Genomic DNA, 24,126 nt, shown 5'->3' with positions numbered 1-24,126 from the left:
ATCTGTGGTTTGGAAAATCAATCAAGAAGAAAACCAAACGAACGAAATTCAATTTCGAATCTTCAAACGGACAACTCAAAAGAATTCTTCTGCAACGTTTTCAACTCCGAACATAAAGCGGAGAAAATCTCAAAGTGCAAATTTCAGCGAACTTCAAAAACGCTGCTCAAACAGATAAAGGAGAAAAGTTCAACACAAAAAGGAAATTGAACGTTTTCAACTCCGAACATAAAGCGGAGAAAATCTGAAAGAGAAAATTTCAGCGAACTTCAAAAACGCTGCTCAAACAGGTAAAGGAGTTCAAAACAAAGGAAAATGAAACCAACAAACATTTGAAATGTTCAAAAATTTTAAAAAACAACAACAATAAAACCACAACCATCAGTCCTCACCATGATGGTTATAATTGTCTCAGAGATAGCCACATTTCTTTTCCTTACATAGTACTTTTCTCACAAATGATCACTGACAATTTTCATCTATCGATGTTCATGGCCAATCTTCATCTATTTCGGTTTTATAGGCAGCAGCTTTGCTATTCTTAGGTGCTGTTTCTGCCAACCGTAAATGCCAGATTCTATTTCCTCACTGACTGCAGCTTGCTGAGCTTAGGGGCTGTTTCAGTCATCGCCATAGCGGCTCAAAATGATCACTGGTTTCATCAGAAATTATCACGGCCAATCTTCATCTATCCATGTTCAAAAGGCAGCAGCTTTGCTATTCTTAGGTGCTGTATCTGCCAACCGTAAATGCCACATATTTTATTTCCTCATTGACTGCAGCTTGCTGAGCTTAGGTGCTGTTTCAGTCATCGGCATACTGGCTCAAAATGTCCAAAAGATAACTGCATTTTAAGTACTTGCACAATGATATTAGCTGATATAGTTTACTAGTGGCACAACTTACTGGCAGCAGCTAGATAACTTTAGGTGCTGTTTCTGCCAGGAACAATCTTTTGACTGCAGCTTGTTCACTTTAGGGGCTGTTTCAGTCAACCATCCTACGCTACACCGACCTACTCACAAAAGTAACAGACTATTTTTTTAAATATCTGTGGTTTGGAAAATCAATCAAGAAGAAAACCAAACGAACGAAATTCAATTTCGAATCTTCAAACGGACAACTCAAAAGAATTCTTCTGCAACGTTTTCAACTCCGAACATAAAGCGGAGAAAATCTCAAAGTGCAAATTTCAGCGAACTTCAAAAACGCTGCTCAAACAGATAAAGGAGAAAAGTTCAACACAAAAAGGAAATTGAACGTTTTCAACTCCGAACATAAAGCGGAGAAAATCTGAAAGAGAAAATTTCAGCGAACTTCAAAAACGCTGCTCAAACAGGTAAAGGAGTTCAAAACAAAGGAAAATGAAACCAACAAACATTTGAAATGTTCAAAAATTTTTAAAAACAACAACAATAAAACCACAACCATCAGTCCTCACCATGATGGTTATAATTGTCTCAGAGATAGCCACATTTCTTTTCCTTACATAGTACTTTTCTCACAAATGATCACTGACAATTTTCATCTATCGATGTTCATGGCCAATCTTCATCTATTTCGGTTTTATAGGCAGCAGCTTTGCTATTCTTAGGTGCTGTTTCTGCCAACCGTAAATGCCAGATTCTATTTCCTCACTGACTGCAGCTTGCTGAGCTTAGGGGCTGTTTCAGTCATCGCCATAGTGGCTCAAAATGATCACTGGTTTCATCAGAAATTATCATGGCCAATCTTCATCTAGTTCGGTTTTATAGGCAGCAGCTTTGCTATTCTTAGGTGCTGTTTCTGCCAACCGTAAATGCCAGATTCTATTTCCTCACTGACTGCAGCTTGCTGAGCTTAGGGGCTGTTTCAGTCAGGTCATCGCCATAGTGGCGCAAATGTTGAAAAGATAACTGCATTTTAAGTACCCGCACTGTATTGGCTTCAATAGTTATTGGCAGCAGCTCGATAACCTTATGTGCTGTTTCTGCCACTTAGGACTCGCAACAAGGATATACTCTGAGACAATTGAAAACGGGCCAAAGAAGGCAAAAAACATTGCAATTCCCACCATCTCTGTTGGCTGGTCCTACATGACTCCATGCTCTTCCACAATGCATCTCTTCAAACTGGATGTACTCTGAGAAATTTTTCAAAAGGAGAAAACTAATGCTCTATCCCAAAACAGGAAGTCTTTGCAGCTTGATTTCCATGCTTTGGCCACACCTCGCTCAATTTTCATGTTCAGAATTAAGAACCAGGTTTTCATGGGGTACGATTCTTGTCGAAAAATACAAAATCAGAAGGAAGGTTCCATACGCTAAAGAAATTAAAATATTCCCACTACAATGCTTGACTAAAATACTAAACACATCCGTAACAACCACTTGTCAAAGACAATGGAACATGAAATGGTCTCAAAATATATGCATTTCCTTTAATTCAGCGACAAGTCTAATTTTCTCCATTCTCCCTCATAACTTATTTCCCCTTTCACATACATAAATTATTCACTTCAAAAGCAAAGAAGACTAACAAAATTGCAAATTCTTACTTTTTCACTTGGCTGGTCCTACATGACTCGAGGCTCTTCCAGAATACATCTCTTGAAACGGGATGTACTCTGAAAAACAATAGAATTTCAGTCTTACTCACAGAGCAGAATTAACAACCAAGTTTTCATGAAGTACAGTGCTCGTGGAAAAAATACCAGTTCACAACCTCTGGACGGTATGAACAACAAAATGAAACATTTCCAGATTTACAATAGAACGGTTGCATTTCCACCGTGACGGGCGGTCTTTCTAAAACTCTCTTACTATCACACTTCCCACCCTAACCTCAGCCCAAGTTCCCTCTCGGACATCCACTCAAAACAAACAAACCTTAACGGTCTGTTAGAAGTGCCCTGGTCTGGCTCCTCCGCCGCTGGTCCTCTGCCCAGGCCGGAGGGTAGGGGGAAGTGCTGAACGTCCTCTCCAGAAAGACACTTGCTAGTCTCAGGTGCTGGTTCTGACAACTGTCACGCCCTGTGATGATAATACTTCAAAATGTCTACAAGAATGTCGCACATGTTTCATTCACATAGTACTGCCTTCAATGGTTTCATCAAAAATTATCAAGGGCAATCATCATCTATTGTGGCTCTACAGGCAGCAGCTTGATATTCTTAGGGGCTGTTTCTGCCGATCCGAAATACCATATTCTATTTCCTCATTGACTGCAGCTTGCTGAGCTTAGGGGCTGTTTCAGTCATCGCCATAGCGGCTCAAAATGATCACTGGTTTCATCAGAAATTATCACGGCCAATCTTCATCTATCCATGTTCAAAAGGCAGCAGCTTTGCTATTCTTAGGTGCTGTATCTGCCAACCGTAAATGCCACATATTTTATTTCCTCATTGACTGCAGCTTGCTGAGCTTAGGTGCTGTTTCAGTCATCGGCATACTGGCTCAAAATGTCCAAAAGATAACTGCATTTTAAGTACTTGCACAATGATATTAGCTGATATAGTTTACTAGTGGCACAACTTACTGGCAGCAGCTAGATAACTTTAGGTGCTGTTTCTGCCAGGAACAATCTTTTGACTGCAGCTTGTTCACTTTAGGGGCTGTTTCAGTCAACCATCCTACGCTACACCGACCTACTCACAAAAGTAACAGACTATTTTTTTAAATATCTGTGGTTTGGAAAATCAATCAAGAAGAAAACCAAACGAACGAAATTCAATTTCGAATCTTCAAACGGACAACTCAAAAGAATTCTTCTGCAACGTTTTCAACTCCGAACATAAAGCGGAGAAAATCTCAAAGTGCAAATTTCAGCGAACTTCAAAAACGCTGCTCAAACAGATAAAGGAGAAAAGTTCAACACAAAAAGGAAATTGAACGTTTTCAACTCCGAACATAAAGCGGAGAAAATCTGAAAGAGAAAATTTCAGCGAACTTCAAAAACGCTGCTCAAACAGGTAAAGGAGTTCAAAACAAAGGAAAATGAAACCAACAAACATTTGAAATGTTCCAAAATTTTAAAAAACAACAACAATAAAACCACAACCATCAGTCCTCACCATGATGGTTATAATTGTCTCAGAGATAGCCACATTTCTTTTCCTTACATAGTACTTTTCTCACAAATGATCACTGACAATTTTCATCTATCGATGTTCATGGCCAATCTTCATCTATTTCGGTTTTATAGGCAGCAGCTTTGCTATTCTTAGGTGCTGTTTCTGCCAACCGTAAATGCCAGATTCTATTTCCTCACTGACTGCAGCTTGCTGAGCTTAGGGGCTGTTTCAGTCAGGTCATCGCCATAGTGGCGCAAATGTTGAAAAGATAACTGCATTTTAAGTACCCGCACTGTATTGGCTTCAATAGTTATTGGCAGCAGCTCGATAACCTTATGTGCTGTTTCTGCCACTTAGGACTCGCAACAAGGATATACTCTGAGACAATTGAAAACGGGCCAAAGAAGGCAAAAAACATTGCAATTCCCACCATCTCTGTTGGCTGGTCCTACATGACTCCATGCTCTTCCACAATGCATCTCTTCAAACTGGATGTACTCTGAGAAATTTTTCAAAAGGAGAAAACTAATGCTCTATCCCAAAACAGGAAGTCTTTGCAGCTTGATTTCCATGCTTTGGCCACACCTCGCTCAATTTTCATGTTCAGAATTAAGAACCAGGTTTTCATGGGGTACGATTCTTGTCGAAAAATACAAAATCAGAAGGAAGGTTCCATACGCTAAAGAAATTAAAATATTCCCACTACAATGCTTGACTAAAATACTAAACACATCCGTAACAACCACTTGTCAAAGACAATGGAACATGAAATGGTCTCAAAATATATGCATTTCCTTTAATTCAGCGACAAGTCTAATTTTCTCCATTCTCCCTCATAACTTATTTCCCCTTTCACATACATAAATTATTCACTTCAAAAGCAAAGAAGACTAACAAAATTGCAAATTCTTACTTTTTCACTTGGCTGGTCCTACATGACTCGAGGCTCTTCCAGAATACATCTCTTGAAACGGGATGTACTCTGAAAAACAATAGAATTTCAGTCTTACTCACAGAGCAGAATTAACAACCAAGTTTTCATGAAGTACAGTGCTCGTGGAAAAAATACCAGTTCACAACCTCTGGACGGTATGAACAACAAAATGAAACATTTCCAGATTTACAATAGAACGGTTGCATTTCCACCGTGACGGGCGGTCTTTCTAAAACTCTCTTACTATCACACTTCCCACCCTAACCTCAGCCCAAGTTCCCTCTCGGACATCCACTCAAAACAAACAAACCTTAACGGTCTGTTAGAAGTGCCCTGGTCTGGCTCCTCCGCCGCTGGTCCTCTGCCCAGGCCGGAGGGTAGGGGGAAGTGCTGAACGTCCTCTCCAGAAAGACACTTGCTAGTCTCAGGTGCTGGTTCTGACAACTGTCACGCCCTGTGATGATAATACTTCAAAATGTCTACAAGAATGTCGCACATGTTTCATTCACATAGTACTGCCTTCAATGGTTTCATCAAAAATTATCAAGGGCAATCATCATCTATTGTGGCTCTACAGGCAGCAGCTTGATATTCTTAGGGGCTGTTTCTGCCGATCCGAAATACCATATTCTATTTCCTCATTGACTGCAGCTTGCTGAGCTTAGGGGCTGTTTCAGTCATCGCCATAGTGGCTCAAAATGATCACTGGCTTCATCAGAAATTATCATGGCCAATCTTCATCTATTTCGGTTTTATAGGCAGCAGCTTTGCTATTCTTAGGTGCTGTTTCTGCCAACCGTAAATGCCAGATTCTATTTCCTCACTGACTGCAGCTTGCTGAGCTTAGGGGCTGTTTCAGTCATCGCCATAGCGGCTCAAAATGATCACTGGTTTCATCAGAAATTATCACGGCCAATCTTCATCTATCCATGTTCAAAAGGCAGCAGCTTTGCTATTCTTAGGTGCTGTATCTGCCAACCGTAAATGCCACATATTTTATTTCCTCATTGACTGCAGCTTGCTGAGCTTAGGTGCTGTTTCAGTCATCGGCATACTGGCTCAAAATGTCCAAAAGATAACTGCATTTTAAGTACTTGCACAATGATATTAGCTGATATAGTTTACTAGTGGCACAACTTACTGGCAGCAGCTAGATAACTTTAGGTGCTGTTTCTGCCAGGAACAATCTTTTGACTGCAGCTTGTTCACTTTAGGGGCTGTTTCAGTCAACCATCCTACGCTACACCGACCTACTCACAAAAGTAACAGACTATTTTTTTAAATATCTGTGGTTTGGAAAATCAATCAAGAAGAAAACCAAACGAACGAAATTCAATTTCGAATCTTCAAACGGACAACTCAAAAGAATTCTTCTGCAACGTTTTCAACTCCGAACATAAAGCGGAGAAAATCTCAAAGTGCAAATTTCAGCGAACTTCAAAAACGCTGCTCAAACAGATAAAGGAGAAAAGTTCAACACAAAAAGGAAATTGAACGTTTTCAACTCCGAACATAAAGCGGAGAAAATCTGAAAGAGAAAATTTCAGCGAACTTCAAAAACGCTGCTCAAACAGGTAAAGGAGTTCAAAACAAAGGAAAATGAAACCAACAAACATTTGAAATGTTCAAAAATTTTTAAAAACAACAACAATAAAACCACAACCATCAGTCCTCACCATGATGGTTATAATTGTCTCAGAGATAGCCACATTTCTTTTCCTTACATAGTACTTTTCTCACAAATGATCACTGACAATTTTCATCTATCGATGTTCATGGCCAATCTTCATCTATTTCGGTTTTATAGGCAGCAGCTTTGCTATTCTTAGGTGCTGTTTCTGCCAACCGTAAATGCCAGATTCTATTTCCTCACTGACTGCAGCTTGCTGAGCTTAGGGGCTGTTTCAGTCATCGCCATAGCGGCTCAAAATGATCACTGGTTTCATCAGAAATTATCACGGCCAATCTTCATCTATCCATGTTCAAAAGGCAGCAGCTTTGCTATTCTTAGGTGCTGTATCTGCCAACCGTAAATGCCACATATTTTATTTCCTCATTGACTGCAGCTTGCTGAGCTTAGGTGCTGTTTCAGTCATCGGCATACTGGCTCAAAATGTCCAAAAGATAACTGCATTTTAAGTACTTGCACAATGATATTAGCTGATATAGTTTACTAGTGGCACAACTTACTGGCAGCAGCTAGATAACTTTAGGTGCTGTTTCTGCCAGGAACAATCTTTTGACTGCAGCTTGTTCACTTTAGGGGCTGTTTCAGTCAACCATCCTACGCTACACCGACCTACTCACAAAAGTAACAGACTATTTTTTTAAATATCTGTGGTTTGGAAAATCAATCAAGAAGAAAACCAAACGAACGAAATTCAATTTCGAATCTTCAAACGGACAACTCAAAAGAATTCTTCTGCAACGTTTTCAACTCCGAACATAAAGCGGAGAAAATCTCAAAGTGCAAATTTCAGCGAACTTCAAAAACGCTGCTCAAACAGATAAAGGAGAAAAGTTCAACACAAAAAGGAAATTGAACGTTTTCAACTCCGAACATAAAGCGGAGAAAATCTGAAAGAGAAAATTTCAGCGAACTTCAAAAACGCTGCTCAAACAGGTAAAGGAGTTCAAAACAAAGGAAAATGAAACCAACAAACATTTGAAATGTTCAAAAATTTTAAAAAACAACAACAATAAAACCACAACCATCAGTCCTCACCATGATGGTTATAATTGTCTCAGAGATAGCCACATTTCTTTTCCTTACATAGTACTTTTCTCACAAATGATCACTGACAATTTTCATCTATCGATGTTCATGGCCAATCTTCATCTATTTCGGTTTTATAGGCAGCAGCTTTGCTATTCTTAGGTGCTGTTTCTGCCAACCGTAAATGCCAGATTCTATTTCCTCACTGACCGCAGCTTGCTGAGCTTAGGGGCTGTTTCAGTCATCGCCATAGTGGCTCAAAATGATCACTGGTTTCATCAGAAATTATCATGGCCAATCTTCATCTAGTTCGGTTTTATAGGCAGCAGCTTTGCTATTCTTAGGTGCTGTTTCTGCCAACCGTAAATGCCAGATTCTATTTCCTCACTGACTGCAGCTTGCTGAGCTTAGGGGCTGTTTCAGTCATCGCCATAGCGGCTCAAAATGATCACTGGTTTCATCAGAAATTATCACGGCCAATCTTCATCTATCCATGTTCAAAAGGCAGCAGCTTTGCTATTCTTAGGTGCTGTATCTGCCAACCGTAAATGCCACATATTTTATTTCCTCATTGACTGCAGCTTGCTGAGCTTAGGTGCTGTTTCAGTCATCGGCATACTGGCTCAAAATGTCCAAAAGATAACTGCATTTTAAGTACTTGCACAATGATATTAGCTGATATAGTTTACTAGTGGCACAACTTACTGGCAGCAGCTAGATAACTTTAGGTGCTGTTTCTGCCAGGAACAATCTTTTGACTGCAGCTTGTTCACTTTAGAGGCTGTTTCAGTCAACCATCCTACGCTACACCGACCTACTCACAAAAGTAACAGACTATTTTTTTAAATATCTGTGGTTTGGAAAATCAATCAAGAAGAAAACCAAACGAACGAAATTCAATTTCGAATCTTCAAACGGACAACTCAAAAGAATTCTTCTGCAACGTTTTCAACTCCGAACATAAAGCGGAGAAAATCTCAAAGTGCAAATTTCAGCGAACTTCAAAAACGCTGCTCAAACAGATAAAGGAGAAAAGTTCAACACAAAAAGGAAATTGAACGTTTTCAACTCCGAACATAAAGCGGAGAAAATCTGAAAGAGAAAATTTCAGCGAACTTCAAAAACGCTGCTCAAACAGGTAAAGGAGTTCAAAACAAAGGAAAATGAAACCAACAAACATTTGAAATGTTCAAAAATTTTTAAAAAGTACAACAATAAAACCACAACCATCAGTCCTCACCATGATGGTTATAATTGTCTCAGAGATAGCCACATTTCTTTTCCTTACATAGTACTTTTCTCACAAATGATCACTGACAATTTTCATCTATCGATGTTCATGGCCAATCTTCATCTATTTCGGTTTTATAGGCAGCAGCTTTGCTATTCTTAGGTGCTGTTTCTGCCAACCGTAAATGCCAGATTCTATTTCCTCACTGACTGCAGCTTGCTGAGCTTAGGGGCTGTTTCAGTCATCGCCATAGCGGCTCAAAATGATCACTGGTTTCATCAGAAATTATCACGGCCAATCTTCATCTATCCATGTTCAAAAGGCAGCAGCTTTGCTATTCTTAGGTGCTGTATCTGCCAACCGTAAATGCCACATATTTTATTTCCTCATTGACTGCAGCTTGCTGAGCTTAGGTGCTGTTTCAGTCATCGGCATACTGGCTCAAAATGTCCAAAAGATAACTGCATTTTAAGTACTTGCACAATGATATTAGCTGATATAGTTTACTAGTGGCACAACTTACTGGCAGCAGCTAGATAACTTTAGGTGCTGTTTCTGCCAGGAACAATCTTTTGACTGCAGCTTGTTCACTTTAGGGGCTGTTTCAGTCAACCATCCTACGCTACACCGACCTACTCACAAAAGTAACAGACTATTTTTTTAAATATCTGTGGTTTGGAAAATCAATCAAGAAGAAAACCAAACGAACGAAATTCAATTTCGAATCTTCAAACGGACAACTCAAAAGAATTCTTCTGCAACGTTTTCAACTCCGAACATAAAGCGGAGAAAATCTCAAAGTGCAAATTTCAGCGAACTTCAAAAACGCTGCTCAAACAGATAAAGGAGAAAAGTTCAACACAAAAAGGAAATTGAACGTTTTCAACTCCGAACATAAAGCGGAGAAAATCTGAAAGAGAAAATTTCAGCGAACTTCAAAAACGCTGCTCAAACAGGTAAAGGAGTTCAAAACAAAGGAAAATGAAACCAACAAACATTTGAAATGTTCAAAAATTTTAAAAAACAACAACAATAAAACCACAACCATCAGTCCTCACCATGATGGTTATAATTGTCTCAGAGATAGCCACATTTCTTTTCCTTACATAGTACTTTTCTCACAAATGATCACTGACAATTTTCATCTATCGATGTTCATGGCCAATCTTCATCTATTTCGGTTTTATAGGCAGCAGCTTTGCTATTCTTAGGTGCTGTTTCTGCCAACCGTAAATGCCAGATTCTATTTCCTCACTGACCGCAGCTTGCTGAGCTTAGGGGCTGTTTCAGTCATCGCCATAGTGGCTCAAAATGATCACTGGCTTCATCAGAAATTATCATGGCCAATCTTCATCTATTTCGGTTTTATAGGCAGCAGCTTTGCTATTCTTAGGTGCTGTTTCTGCCAACCGTAAATGCCAGATTCTATTTCCTCACTGACTGCAGCTTGCTGAGCTTAGGGGCTGTTTCAGTCATCGCCATAGTGGCTCAAAATGATCACTGGTTTCATCAGAAATTATCATGGCCAATCTTCATCTATTTCGGTTTTATAGGCAGCAGCTTTGCTATTCTTAGGTGCTGTTTCTGCCAACCGTAAATGCCAGATTCTATTTCCTCACTGACTGCAGCTTGCTGAGCTTAGGGGCTGTTTCAGTCATCGCCATAGTGGCTCAAAATGATCACTGGCTTCATCAGAAATTATCATGGCCAATCTTCATCTATTTCGGTTTTATAGGCAGCAGCTTTGCTATTCTTAGGTGCTGTTTCTGCCAACCGTAAATGCCAGATTCTATTTCCTCACTGACTGCAGCTTGCTGAGCTTAGGGGCTGTTTCAGTCATCGCCATAGTGGCTCAAAATGATCACTGGTTTCATCAGAAATTATCATGGCCAATCTTCATCTAGTTCGGTTTTATAGGCAGCAGCTTTGCTATTCTTAGGTGCTGTTTCTGCCAACCGTAAATGCCAGATTCTATTTCCTCACTGACTGCAGCTTGCTGAGCTTAGGGGCTGTTTCAGTCATCGCCATAGTGGCTCAAAATGATCACTGGTTTCATCAGAAATTATCATGGCCAATCTTCATCTAGTTCGGTTTTATAGGCAGCAGCTTTGCTATTCTTAGGTGCTGTTTCTGCCAACCGTAAATGCCAGATTCTATTTCCTCACTGACTGCAGCTTGCTGAGCTTAGGGGCTGTTTCAGTCAGGTCATCGCCATAGTGGCGCAAATGTTGAAAAGATAACTGCATTTTAAGTACCCGCACTGTATTGGCTTCAATAGTTATTGGCAGCAGCTCGATAACCTTATGTGCTGTTTCTGCCACTTAGGACTCGCAACAAGGATATACTCTGAGACAATTGAAAACGGGCCAAAGAAGGCAAAAAACATTGCAATTCCCACCATCTCTGTTGGCTGGTCCTACATGACTCCATGCTCTTCCACAATGCATCTCTTCAAACTGGATGTACTCTGAGAAATTTTTCAAAAGGAGAAAACTAATGCTCTATCCCAAAACAGGAAGTCTTTGCAGCTTGATTTCCATGCTTTGGCCACACCTCGCTCAATTTTCATGTTCAGAATTAAGAACCAGGTTTTCATGGGGTACGATTCTTGTCGAAAAATACAAAATCAGAAGGAAGGTTCCATACGCTAAAGAAATTAAAATATTCCCACTACAATGCTTGACTAAAATACTAAACACATCCGTAACAACCACTTGTCAAAGACAATGGAACATGAAATGGTCTCAAAATATATGCATTTCCTTTAATTCAGCGACAAGTCTAATTTTCTCCATTCTCCCTCATAACTTATTTCCCCTTTCACATACATAAATTATTCACTTCAAAAGCAAAGAAGACTAACAAAATTGCAAATTCTTACTTTTTCACTTGGCTGGTCCTACATGACTCGAGGCTCTTCCAGAATACATCTCTTGAAACGGGATGTACTCTGAAAAACAATAGAATTTCAGTCTTACTCACAGAGCAGAATTAACAACCAAGTTTTCATGAAGTACAGTGCTCGTGGAAAAAATACCAGTTCACAACCTCTGGACGGTATGAACAACAAAATGAAACATTTCCAGATTTACAATAGAACGGTTGCATTTCCACCGTGACGGGCGGTCTTTCTAAAACTCTCTTACTATCACACTTCCCACCCTAACCTCAGCCCAAGTTCCCTCTCGGACATCCACTCAAAACAAACAAACCTTAACGGTCTGTTAGAAGTGCCCTGGTCTGGCTCCTCCGCCGCTGGTCCTCTGCCCAGGCCGGAGGGTAGGGGGAAGTGCTGAACGTCCTCTCCAGAAAGACACTTGCTAGTCTCAGGTGCTGGTTCTGACAACTGTCACGCCCTGTGATGATAATACTTCAAAATGTCTACAAGAATGTCGCACATGTTTCATTCACATAGTACTGCCTTCAATGGTTTCATCAAAAATTATCAAGGGCAATCATCATCTATTGTGGCTCTACAGGCAGCAGCTTGATATTCTTAGGGGCTGTTTCTGCCGATCCGAAATACCATATTCTATTTCCTCATTGACTGCAGCTTGCTGAGCTTAGGGGCTGTTTCAGTCATCGCCATAGCGGCTCAAAATGATCACTGGTTTCATCAGAAATTATCACGGCCAATCTTCATCTATCCATGTTCAAAAGGCAGCAGCTTTGCTATTCTTAGGTGCTGTATCTGCCAACCGTAAATGCCACATATTTTATTTCCTCATTGACTGCAGCTTGCTGAGCTTAGGTGCTGTTTCAGTCATCGGCATACTGGCTCAAAATGTCCAAAAGATAACTGCATTTTAAGTACTTGCACAATGATATTAGCTGATATAGTTTACTAGTGGCACAACTTACTGGCAGCAGCTAGATAACTTTAGGTGCTGTTTCTGCCAGGAACAATCTTTTGACTGCAGCTTGTTCACTTTAGGGGCTGTTTCAGTCAACCATCCTACGCTACACCGACCTACTCACAAAAGTAACAGACTATTTTTTTAAATATCTGTGGTTTGGAAAATCAATCAAGAAGAAAACCAAACGAACGAAATTCAATTTCGAATCTTCAAACGGACAACTCAAAAGAATTCTTCTGCAACGTTTTCAACTCCGAACATAAAGCGGAGAAAATCTCAAAGTGCAAATTTCAGCGAACTTCAAAAACGCTGCTCAAACAGATAAAGGAGAAAAGTTCAACACAAAAAGGAAATTGAACGTTTTCAACTCCGAACATAAAGCGGAGAAAATCTGAAAGAGAAAATTTCAGCGAACTTCAAAAACGCTGCTCAAACAGGTAAAGGAGTTCAAAACAAAGGAAAATGAAACCAACAAACATTTGAAATGTTCAAAAATTTTAAAAAACAACAACAATAAAACCACAACCATCAGTCCTCACCATGATGGTTATAATTGTCTCAGAGATAGCCACATTTCTTTTCCTTACATAGTACTTTTCTCACAAATGATCACTGACAATTTTCATCTATCGATGTTCATGGCCAATCTTCATCTATTTCGGTTTTATAGGCAGCAGCTTTGCTATTCTTAGGTGCTGTTTCTGCCAACCGTAAATGCCAGATTCTATTTCCTCACTGACTGCAGCTTGCTGAGCTTAGGGGCTGTTTCAGTCATCGCCATAGTGGCTCAAAATGATCACTGGCTTCATCAGAAATTATCATGGCCAATCTTCATCTATTTCGGTTTTATAGGCAGCAGCTTTGCTATTCTTAGGTGCTGTTTCTGCCAACCGTAAATGCCAGATTCTATTTCCTCACTGACTGCAGCTTGCTGAGCTTAGGGGCTGTTTCAGTCAGGTCATCGCCATAGTGGCGCAAATGTTGAAAAGATAACTGCATTTTAAGTACCCGCACTGTATTGGCTTCAATAGTTATTGGCAGCAGCTCGATAACCTTATGTGCTGTTTCTGCCACTTAGGACTCGCAACAAGGATATACTCTGAGACAATTGAAAACGGGCCAAAGAAGGCAAAAAACATTGCAATTCCCACCATCTCTGTTGGCTGGTCCTACATGACTCCATGCTCTTCCACAATGCATCTCTTCAAACTGGATGTACTCTGAGAAATTTTTCAAAAGGAGAAAACTAATGCTCTATCCCAAAACAGGAAGTCTTTGCAGCTTGATTTCCATGCTTTGGCCACACCTCGCTCAATTTTCATGTTCAGAATTAAGAACCAGGTTTTCATGGGGTACGATTCTTGTCGAAAAATACAAAATCAGAAGGAAGGTTCCATACGCTAAAGAAATTAAAATATTCCCACTACAATGCTTGACTAAAATACTAAACACATCCGTAACAACCACTTGTCAAAGACAATGGAACATGAAATGGTCTCAAAATATATGCATTTCCTTTAATTCAGCGACAAGTCTAATTTTCTCCATTCTCCCTCATAACTTATTTCCCCTTTCACATACATAAATTATTCACTTCAAAAGCAAAGAAGACTAACAAAATTGCAAATTCTTACTTTTTCACTTGGCTGGTCCTACATGACTCGAGGCTCTTCCAGAATACATCTCTTGAAACGGGATGTACTCTGAAAAACAATAGAATTTCAGTCTTACTCACAGAGCAGAATTAACAACCAAGTTTTCATGAAGTACAGTGCTCGTGGAAAAAATACCAGTTCACAACCTCTGGACGGTATGAACAACAAAATGAAACATTTCCAGATTTACAATAGAACGGTTGCATTTCCACCGTGACGGGCGGTCTTTCTAAAACTCTCTTACTATCACACTTCCCACCCTAACCTCAGCCCAAGTTCCCTCTCGGACATCCACTCAAAACAAACAAACCTTAACGGTCTGTTAGAAGTGCCCTGGTCTGGCTCCTCCGCCGCTGGTCCTCTGCCCAGGTCGGAGGGTAGGGGGAAGTGCTGAACGTCCTCTCCAGAAAGACACTTGCTAGTCTCATGTGCTGGTTCTGACAACTGTCACGCCCTGTGATGATAATACTTCAAAATGTCTACAAGAATGTCGCACATGTTTCATTCTCATAGTATTGCCTTCAATGGTTTCATCAAAAATTATCAAGGGCAATCATCATCTATTGTGGCTCTACAGGCAGCAGCTTGATATTCTTAGGGGCTGTTTCTGCCGATCCGAAATACCATATTCTATTTCCTCATTGACTGCAGCTTGCTGAGCTTAGGGGCTGTTTCAGTCATCGCCATAGCGGCTCAAAATGATCACTGGTTTCATCAGAAATTATCACGGCCAATCTTCATCTATCCATGTTCAAAAGGCAGCAGCTTTGCTATTCTTAGGTGCTGTATCTGCCAACCGTAAATGCCACATATTTTATTTCCTCATTGACTGCAGCTTGCTGAGCTTAGGTGCTGTTTCAGTCATCGGCATACTGGCTCAAAATGTCCAAAAGATAACTGCATTTTAAGTACTTGCACAATGATATTAGCTGATATAGTTTACTAGTGGCACAACTTACTGGCAGCAGCTAGATAACTTTAGGTGCTGTTTCTGCCAGGAACAATCTTTTGACTGCAGCTTGTTCACTTTAGGGGCTGTTTCAGTCAACCATCCTACGCTACACCGACCTACTCACAAAAGTAACAGACTATTTTTTTAAATATCTGTGGTTTGGAAAATCAATCAAGAAGAAAACCAAACGAACGAAATTCAATTTCGAATCTTCAAACGGACAACTCAAAAGAATTCTTCTGCAACGTTTTCAACTCCGAACATAAAGCGGAGAAAATCTCAAAGTGCAAATTTCAGCGAACTTCAAAAACGCTGCTCAAACAGATAAAGGAGAAAAGTTCAACACAAAAAGGAAATTGAACGTTTTCAACTCCGAACATAAAGCGGAGAAAATCTGAAAGAGAAAATTTCAGCGAACTTCAAAAACGCTGCTCAAACAGGTAAAGGAGTTCAAAACAAAGGAAAATGAAACCAACAAACATTTGAAATGTTCAAAAATTTTAAAAAACAACAACAATAAAACCACAACCATCAGTCCTCACCATGATGGTTATAATTGTCTCAGAGATAGCCACATTTCTTTTCCTTACATAGTACTTTTCTCACAAATGATCACTGACAATTTTCATCTATCGATGTTCATGGCCAATCTTCATCTATTTCGGTTTTATAGGCAGCAGCTTTGCTATTCTTAGGTGCTGTTTCTGCCAACCGTAAATGCCAGATTCTATTTCCTCACTGACTGCAGCTTGCTGAGCTTAGGGGCTGTTTCAGTCAGGTCATCGCCATAGTGGCGCAAATGTTGAAAAGATAACTGCATTTTAAGTACCCGCACTGTATTGGCTTCAATAGTTATTGGCAGCAGCTCGATAACCTTATGTGCTGTTTCTGCCACTTAGGACTCGCAACAAGGATATACTCTGAGACAATTGAAAACGGGCCAAAGAAGGCAAAAAACATTGCAATTCCCACCATCTCTGTTGGCTGGTCCTACATGACTCCATGCTCTTCCACAATGCATCTCTTCAAACTGGATGTACTCTGAGAAATTTTTCAAAAGGAGAAAACTAATGCTCTATCCCAAAACAGGAAGTCTTTGCAGCTTGATTTCCATGCTTTGGCCACACCTCGCTCAATTTTCATGTTCAGAATTAAGAACCAGGTTTTCATGGGGTACGATTCTTGTCGAAAAATACAAAATCAGAAGGAAGGTTCCATACGCTAAAGAAATTAAAATATTCCCACTACAATGCTTGACTAAAATACTAAACACATCCGTAACAACCACTTGTCAAAGACAATGGAACATGAAATGGTCTCAAAATATATGCATTTCCTTTAATTCAGCGACAAGTCTAATTTTCTCCATTCTCCCTCATAACTTATTTCCCCTTTCACATACATAAATTATTCACTTCAAAAGCAAAGAAGACTAACAAAATTGCAAATTCTTACTTTTTCACTTGGCTGGTCCTACATGACTCGAGGCTCTTCCAGAATACATCTCTTGAAACGGGATGTACTCTGAAAAACAATAGAATTTCAGTCTTACTCACAGAGCAGAATTAACAACCAAGTTTTCATGAAGTACAGTGCTCGTGGAAAAAATACCAGTTCACAACCTCTGGACGGTATGAACAACAAAATGAAACATTTCCAGATTTACAATAGAACGGTTGCATTTCCACCGTGACGGGCGGTCTTTCTAAAACTCTCTTACTATCACACTTCCCACCCTAACCTCAGCCCAAGTTCCCTCTCGGACATCCACTCAAAACAAACAAACCTTAACGGTCTGTTAGAAGTGCCCTGGTCTGGCTCCTCCGCCGCTGGTCCTCTGCCCAGGTCGGAGGGTAGGGGGAAGTGCTGAACGTCCTCTCCAGAAAGACACTTGCTAGTCTCATGTGCTGGTTCTGACAACTGTCACGCCCTGTGATGATAATACTTCAAAATGTCTACAAGAATGTCGCACATGTTTCATTCTCATAGTATTGCCTTCAATGGTTTCATCAAAAATTATCAAGGGCAATCATCATCTATTGTGGCTCTACAGGCAGCAGCTTGATATTCTTAGGGGCTGTTTCTGCCGATCCGAAATACCATATTCTATTTCCTCATTGACTGCAGCTTGCTGAGCTTAGGGGCTGTTTCAGTCATCGCCATAGCGGCTCAAAATGATCACTGGTTTCATCAGAAATTATCACGGCCAATCTTCATCTATCCATGTTCAAAAGGCAGCAGCTTTGCTATTCTTAGGTGCTGTATCTGCCAACCGTAAATGCCACATATTTTATTTCCTCATTGACTGCAGCTTGCTGAGCTTAGGTGCTGTTTCAGTCATCGGCATACTGGCTCAAAATGTCCAAAAGATAACTGCATTTTAAGTACTTGCACAATGATATTAGCTGATATAGTTTACTAGTGGCACAACTTACTGGCAGCAGCTAGATAACTTTAGGTGCTGTTTCTGCCAGGAACAATCTTTTGACTGCAGCTTGTTCACTTTAGGGGCTGTTTCAGTCAACCATCCTACGCTACACCGACCTACTCACAAAAGTAACAGACTATTTTTTTAAATATCTGTGGTTTGGAAAATCAATCAAGAAGAAAACCAAACGAACGAAATTCAATTTCGAATCTTCAAACGGACAACTCAAAAGAATTCTTCTGCAACGTTTTCAACTCCGAACATAAAGCGGAGAAAATCTCAAAGTGCAAATTTCAGCGAACTTCAAAAACGCTGCTCAAACAGATAAAGGAGAAAAGTTCAACACAAAAAGGAAATTGAACGTTTTCAACTCCGAACATAAAGCGGAGAAAATCTGAAAGAGAAAATTTCAGCGAACTTCAAAAACGCTGCTCAAACAGGTAAAGGAGTTCAAAACAAAGGAAAATGAAACCAACAAACATTTGAAATGTTCAAAAATTTTTAAAAAGTACAACAATAAAACCACAACCATCAGTCCTCACCATGATGGTTATAATTGTCTCAGAGATAGCCACATTTCTTTTCCTTACATAGTACTTTTCTCACAAATGATCACTGACAATTTTCATCTATCGATGTTCATGGCCAATCTTCATCTATTTCGGTTTTATAGGCAGCAGCTTTGCTATTCTTAGGTGCTGTTTCTGCCAACCGTAAATGCCAGATTCTATTTCCTCACTGACTGCAGCTTGCTGAGCTTAGGGGCTGTTTCAGTCATCGCCATAGTGGCTCAAAATGATCACTGGCTTCATCAGAAATTATCATGGCCAATCTTTATCTATTTCGGTTTTATAGGCAGCAGCTTTGCTATTCTTAGGTGCTGTTTCTGCCAACCGTAAATGCCAGATTCTATTTCCTCACTGACTGCAGCTTGCTGAGCTTAGGGGCTGTTTCAGTCATCGCCATAGTGGCTCAAAATGATCACTGGCTTCATCAGAAATTATCATGGCCAATCTTTATCTATTTCGGTTTTATAGGCAGCAGCTTTGCTATTCTTAGGTGCTGTTTCTGCCAACCGTAAATGCCAGATTCTATTTCCTCACTGACTGCAGCTTGCTGAGCTTAGGGGCTGTTTCAGTCATCGCCATAGTGGCTCAAAATGATCACTGGTTTCATCAGAAATTATCATGCCAATCTTCATCTATTTCGGTTTTATAGGCAGCAGCTTTGCTATTCTTAGGTGCTGTTTCTGCCAACCGTAAATGCCAGATTCTATTTCCTCACTGACTGCAGCTTGCTGAGCTTAGGGGCTGTTTCAGTCATCGCCATAGTGGCTCAAAATGATCACTGGTTTCATCAGAAATTATCATGGCCAATCTTCATCTATTTCGGTTTTATAGGCAGCAGCTTTGCTATTCTTAGGTGCTGTTTCTGCCAACCGTAAATGCCAGATTCTATTTCCTCACTGACTGCAGCTTGCTGAGCTTAGGGGCTGTTTCAGTCATCGCCATAGTGGCTCAAAATGATCACTGGCTTCATCAGAAATTATCATGCCAATCTTCATCTATTTCGGTTTTATAGGCAGCAGCTTTGCTATTCTTAGGTGCTGTTTCTGCCAACCGTAAATGCCAGATTCTATTTCCTCACTGACTGCAGCTTGCTGAGCTTAGGGGCTGTTTCAGTCATCGCCATAGTGGCTCAAAATGATCACTGGCTTCATCAGAAATTATCATGGCCAATCTTCATCTATTTCGGTTTTATAGGCAGCAGCTTTGCTATTCTTAGGTGCTGTTTCTGCCAACCGTAAATGCCAGATTCTATTTCCTCACTGACTGCAGCTTGCTGAGCTTAGGGGCTGTTTCAGTCATCGCCATAGTGGCTCAAAATGATCACTGGTTTCATCAGAAATTATCATGGCCAATCTTCATCTAGTTCGGTTTTATAGGCAGCAGCTTTGCTATTCTTAGGTGCTGTTTCTGCCAACCGTAAATGCCAGATTCTATTTCCTCACTGACTGCAGCTTGCTGAGCTTAGGGGCTGTTTCAGTCATCGCCATAGCGGCTCAAAATGATCACTGGTTTCATCAGAAATTATCACGGCCAATCTTCATCTATCCATGTTCAAAAGGCAGCAGCTTTGCTATTCTTAGGTGCTGTATCTGCCAACCGTAAATGCCACATATTTTATTTCCTCATTGACTGCAGCTTGCTGAGCTTAGGTGCTGTTTCAGTCATCGGCATACTGGCTCAAAATGTCCAAAAGATAACTGCATTTTAAGTACTTGCACAATGATATTAGCTGATATAGTTTACTAGTGGCACAACTTACTGGCAGCAGCTAGATAACTTTAGGTGCTGTTTCTGCCAGGAACAATCTTTTGACTGCAGCTTGTTCACTTTAGGGGCTGTTTCAGTCAACCATCCTACGCTACACCGACCTACTCACAAAAGTAACAGACTATTTTTTTAAATATCTGTGGTTTGGAAAATCAATCAAGAAGAAAACCAAACGAACGAAATTCAATTTCGAATCTTCAAACGGACAACTCAAAAGAATTCTTCTGCAACGTTTTCAACTCCGAACATAAAGCGGAGAAAATCTCAAAGTGCAAATTTCAGCGAACTTCAAAAACGCTGCTCAAACAGATAAAGGAGAAAAGTTCAACACAAAAAGGAAATTGAACGTTTTCAACTCCGAACATAAAGCGGAGAAAATCTGAAAGAGAAAATTTCAGCGAACTTCAAAAACGCTGCTCAAACAGGTAAAGGAGTTCAAAACAAAGGAAAATGAAACCAACAAACATTTGAAATGTTCCAAAATTTTAAAAAACAACAACAATAAAACCACAACCATCAGTCCTCACCATGATGGTTATAATTGTCTCAGAGATAGCCACATTTCTTTTCCTTACATAGTACTTTTCTCACAAATGATCACTGACAATTTTCATCTATCGATGTTCATGGCCAATCTTCATCTATTTCGGTTTTATAGGCAGCAGCTTTGCTATTCTTAGGTGCTGTTTCTGCCAACCGTAAATGCCAGATTCTATTTCCTCACTGACTGCAGCTTGCTGAGCTTAGGGGCTGTTTCAGTCAGGTCATCGCCATAGTGGCGCAAATGTTGAAAAGATAACTGCATTTTAAGTACCCGCACTGTATTGGCTTCAATAGTTATTGGCAGCAGCTCGATAACCTTATGTGCTGTTTCTGCCACTTAGGACTCGCAACAAGGATATACTCTGAGACAATTGAAAACGGGCCAAAGAAGGCAAAAAACATTGCAATTCCCACCATCTCTGTTGGCTGGTCCTACATGACTCCATGCTCTTCCACAATGCATCTCTTCAAACTGGATGTACTCTGAGAAATTTTTCAAAAGGAGAAAACTAATGCTCTATCCCAAAACAGGAAGTCTGTGCAGCTTGATTTCCATGCTTTGGCCACACCTCGCTCAATTTTCATGTTCAGAATTAAGAACCAGGTTTTCATGGGGTACGATTCTTGTCGAAAAATACAAAATCAGAAGGAAGGTTCCATATGCTAAAGAAATTAAAATATTCCCACTACAATGCTTGACTAAAATACTAAACACATCCGTAACAATCACTTGTCAAAGACAATGGAACATGAAATGGTCTCAAAATATATGCATTTCCTTTAATTCACCGACAAAAGTCTAATTTTCTCCATTCTCCCTCATAACTTATTTCCCCTTTCACATACATAAATTATTCACTTCAAAAGCAAAGAAGACTAACAAAATTGCAAATTCTTACTTTTTCACTTGGCTGGTCCTACATGACTCGAGGCTCTTCCAGAATACATCTCTTGAAACGGGATGTACTCTGAAAAACAATAGAATTTCAGTCTTACTCACAGAGCAGAATTAACAACCAAGTTTTCATGAAGTACAGTGCTCGTGGAAAAAATACCAGTTCACAACCTCTGGACGGTATGAACAACAAAATGAAACATTTCCAGATTTACAATAGAACGGTTGCATTTCCACCGTGACGGGCGGTCTTTCTAAAACTCTCTTACTATCACACTTCCCACCCTAACCTCAGCCCAAGTTCCCTCTCGGACATCCACTCAAAACAAACAAACCTTAACGGTCTGTTAGAAGTGCCCTGGTCTGGCTCCTCCGCCGCTGGTCCTCTGCCCAGGCCGGAGGGTAGGGGGAAGTGCTGAACGTCCTCTCCAGAAAGACACTTGCTAGTCTCAGGTGCTGGTTCTGACAACTGTCACGCCCTGTGATGATAATACTTCAAAATGTCTACAAGAATGTCGCACATGTTTCATTCACATAGTACTGCCTTCAATGGTTTCATCAAAAATTATCAAGGGCAATCATCATCTATTGTGGCTCTACAGGCAGCAGCTTGATATTCTTAGGGGCTGTTTCTGCCGATCCGAAATACCATATTCTATTTCCTCATTGACTGCAGCTTGCTGAGCTTAGGGGCTGTTTCAGTCATCGCCATAGTGGCTCAAAATGATCACTGGCTTCATCAGAAATTATCATGGCCAATCTTCATCTATTTCGGTTTTATAGGCAGCAGCTTTGCTATTCTTAGGTGCTGTTTCTGCCAACCGTAAATGCCAGATTCTATTTCCTCACTGACTGCAGCTTGCTGAGCTTAGGGGCTGTTTCAGTCATCGCCATAGCGGCTCAAAATGATCACTGGTTTCATCAGAAATTATCACGGCCAATCTTCATCTATCCATGTTCAAAAGGCAGCAGCTTTGCTATTCTTAGGTGCTGTATCTGCCAACCGTAAATGCCACATATTTTATTTCCTCATTGACTGCAGCTTGCTGAGCTTAGGTGCTGTTTCAGTCATCGGCATACTGGCTCAAAATGTCCAAAAGATAACTGCATTTTAAGTACTTGCACAATGATATTAGCTGATATAGTTTACTAGTGGCACAACTTACTGGCAGCAGCTAGATAACTTTAGGTGCTGTTTCTGCCAGGAACAATCTTTTGACTGCAGCTTGTTCACTTTAGGGGCTGTTTCAGTCAACCATCCTACGCTACACCGACCTACTCACAAAAGTAACAGACTATTTTTTTAAATATCTGTGGTTTGGAAAATCAATCAAGAAGAAAACCAAACGAACGAAATTCAATTTCGAATCTTCAAACGGACAACTCAAAAGAATTCTTCTGCAACGTTTTCAACTCCGAACATAAAGCGGAGAAAATCTCAAAGTGCAAATTTCAGCGAACTTCAAAAACGCTGCTCAAACAGATAAAGGAGAAAAGTTCAACACAAAAAGGAAATTGAACGTTTTCAACTCCGAACATAAAGCGGAGAAAATCTGAAAGAGAAAATTTCAGCGAACTTCAAAAACGCTGCTCAAACAGGTAAAGGAGTTCAAAACAAAGGAAAATGAAACCAACAAACATTTGAAATGTTCCAAAATTTTAAAAAACAACAACAATAAAACCACAACCATCAGTCCTCACCATGATGGTTATAATTGTCTCAGAGATAGCCACATTTCTTTTCCTTACATAGTACTTTTCTCACAAATGATCACTGACAATTTTCATCTATCGATGTTCATGGCCAATCTTCATCTATTTCGGTTTTATAGGCAGCAGCTTTGCTATTCTTAGGTGCTGTTTCTGCCAACCGTAAATGCCAGATTCTATTTCCTCACTGACTGCAGCTTGCTGAGCTTAGGGGCTGTTTCAGTCAGGTCATCGCCATAGTGGCGCAAATGTTGAAAAGATAACTGCATTTTAAGTACCCGCACTGTATTGGCTTCAATAGTTATTGGCAGCAGCTCGATAACCTTATGTGCTGTTTCTGCCACTTAGGACTCGCAACAAGGATATACTCTGAGACAATTGAAAACGGGCCAAAGAAGGCAAAAAACATTGCAATTCCCACCATCTCTGTTGGCTGGTCCTACATGACTCCATGCTCTTCCACAATGCATCTCTTCAAACTGGATGTACTCTGACAAATTTTTTAAAAGGAGAAAACTAATGCTCTATCCAAAAACAGGAAGTCTTTACAGCTTGATTTCCATGCTTTGGCCACACCTCACTCAAATTTTCACTCAAGGTTCAAAATGAAGGACCAGGTTTTTATAGGGCATGATTCTTGTCAAAAAATACAAAATCAGAAGGAAGGTTCCATACCCTAAAGAAATTAAAATATTCCCACTTCAATGGTTGACAAAAATACTAGACACATCCATAAAAATGTATTCTGAATAAATATCTAAAAAACAGGAGAGAGCTAATTATGTATTTCCTTAAAAGTTGAATCTGCAGTTTTTATT

At 40.1% G+C, this 24,126-nt stretch overlaps 1 long non-coding RNA gene across 12 annotated transcripts in view; it reads right to left on the bottom strand.

Annotated features, from left to right (window-relative positions):
- LOC101857996 overlaps positions 1–24,126 on the bottom strand; it is a 49,522-nt gene that overhangs the window by 22,944 nt on the left and 2,452 nt on the right. For 7 of the 12 annotated variants that reach the window (XR_004859387.1, XR_004859392.1, XR_004859393.1 and 4 more), the window contains 12 exons: positions 21,934–22,077; positions 21,603–21,671; positions 17,183–17,326; positions 16,852–16,920; positions 14,755–14,898; positions 14,424–14,492; positions 12,145–12,288; positions 11,814–11,882; positions 5,296–5,439; positions 4,965–5,033; positions 2,868–3,011; positions 2,537–2,605 (listed from right to left, as the gene is read on the bottom strand). This is a non-coding gene — a long non-coding RNA (uncharacterized LOC101857996). Of the gene's footprint in view, positions 1–2,053; positions 2,123–2,536; positions 2,606–2,867; positions 3,012–4,481; positions 4,551–4,964; positions 5,034–5,295; positions 5,440–11,330; positions 11,400–11,813; positions 11,883–12,144; positions 12,289–13,940; positions 14,010–14,423; positions 14,493–14,754; positions 14,899–16,851; positions 16,921–17,182; positions 17,327–21,602; positions 21,672–21,933; positions 22,078–23,729; positions 23,799–24,126 lie in introns of all 12 variants that reach the window. The other 5 variants (XR_004859396.1, XR_004859388.1, XR_004859389.1 and 2 more) reach the window with 5 other exon arrangements.

This window comes from Aplysia californica, unplaced genomic scaffold (genome assembly GCF_000002075.1).
Source record: "Aplysia californica isolate F4 #8 unplaced genomic scaffold, AplCal3.0 scaffold01305, whole genome shotgun sequence".
In the NCBI taxonomy this organism is placed as follows: Eukaryota; Metazoa; Mollusca; class Gastropoda; order Aplysiida; family Aplysiidae; genus Aplysia; species Aplysia californica.
This window is presented reverse-complemented; position numbering and strand designations above follow the sequence as displayed.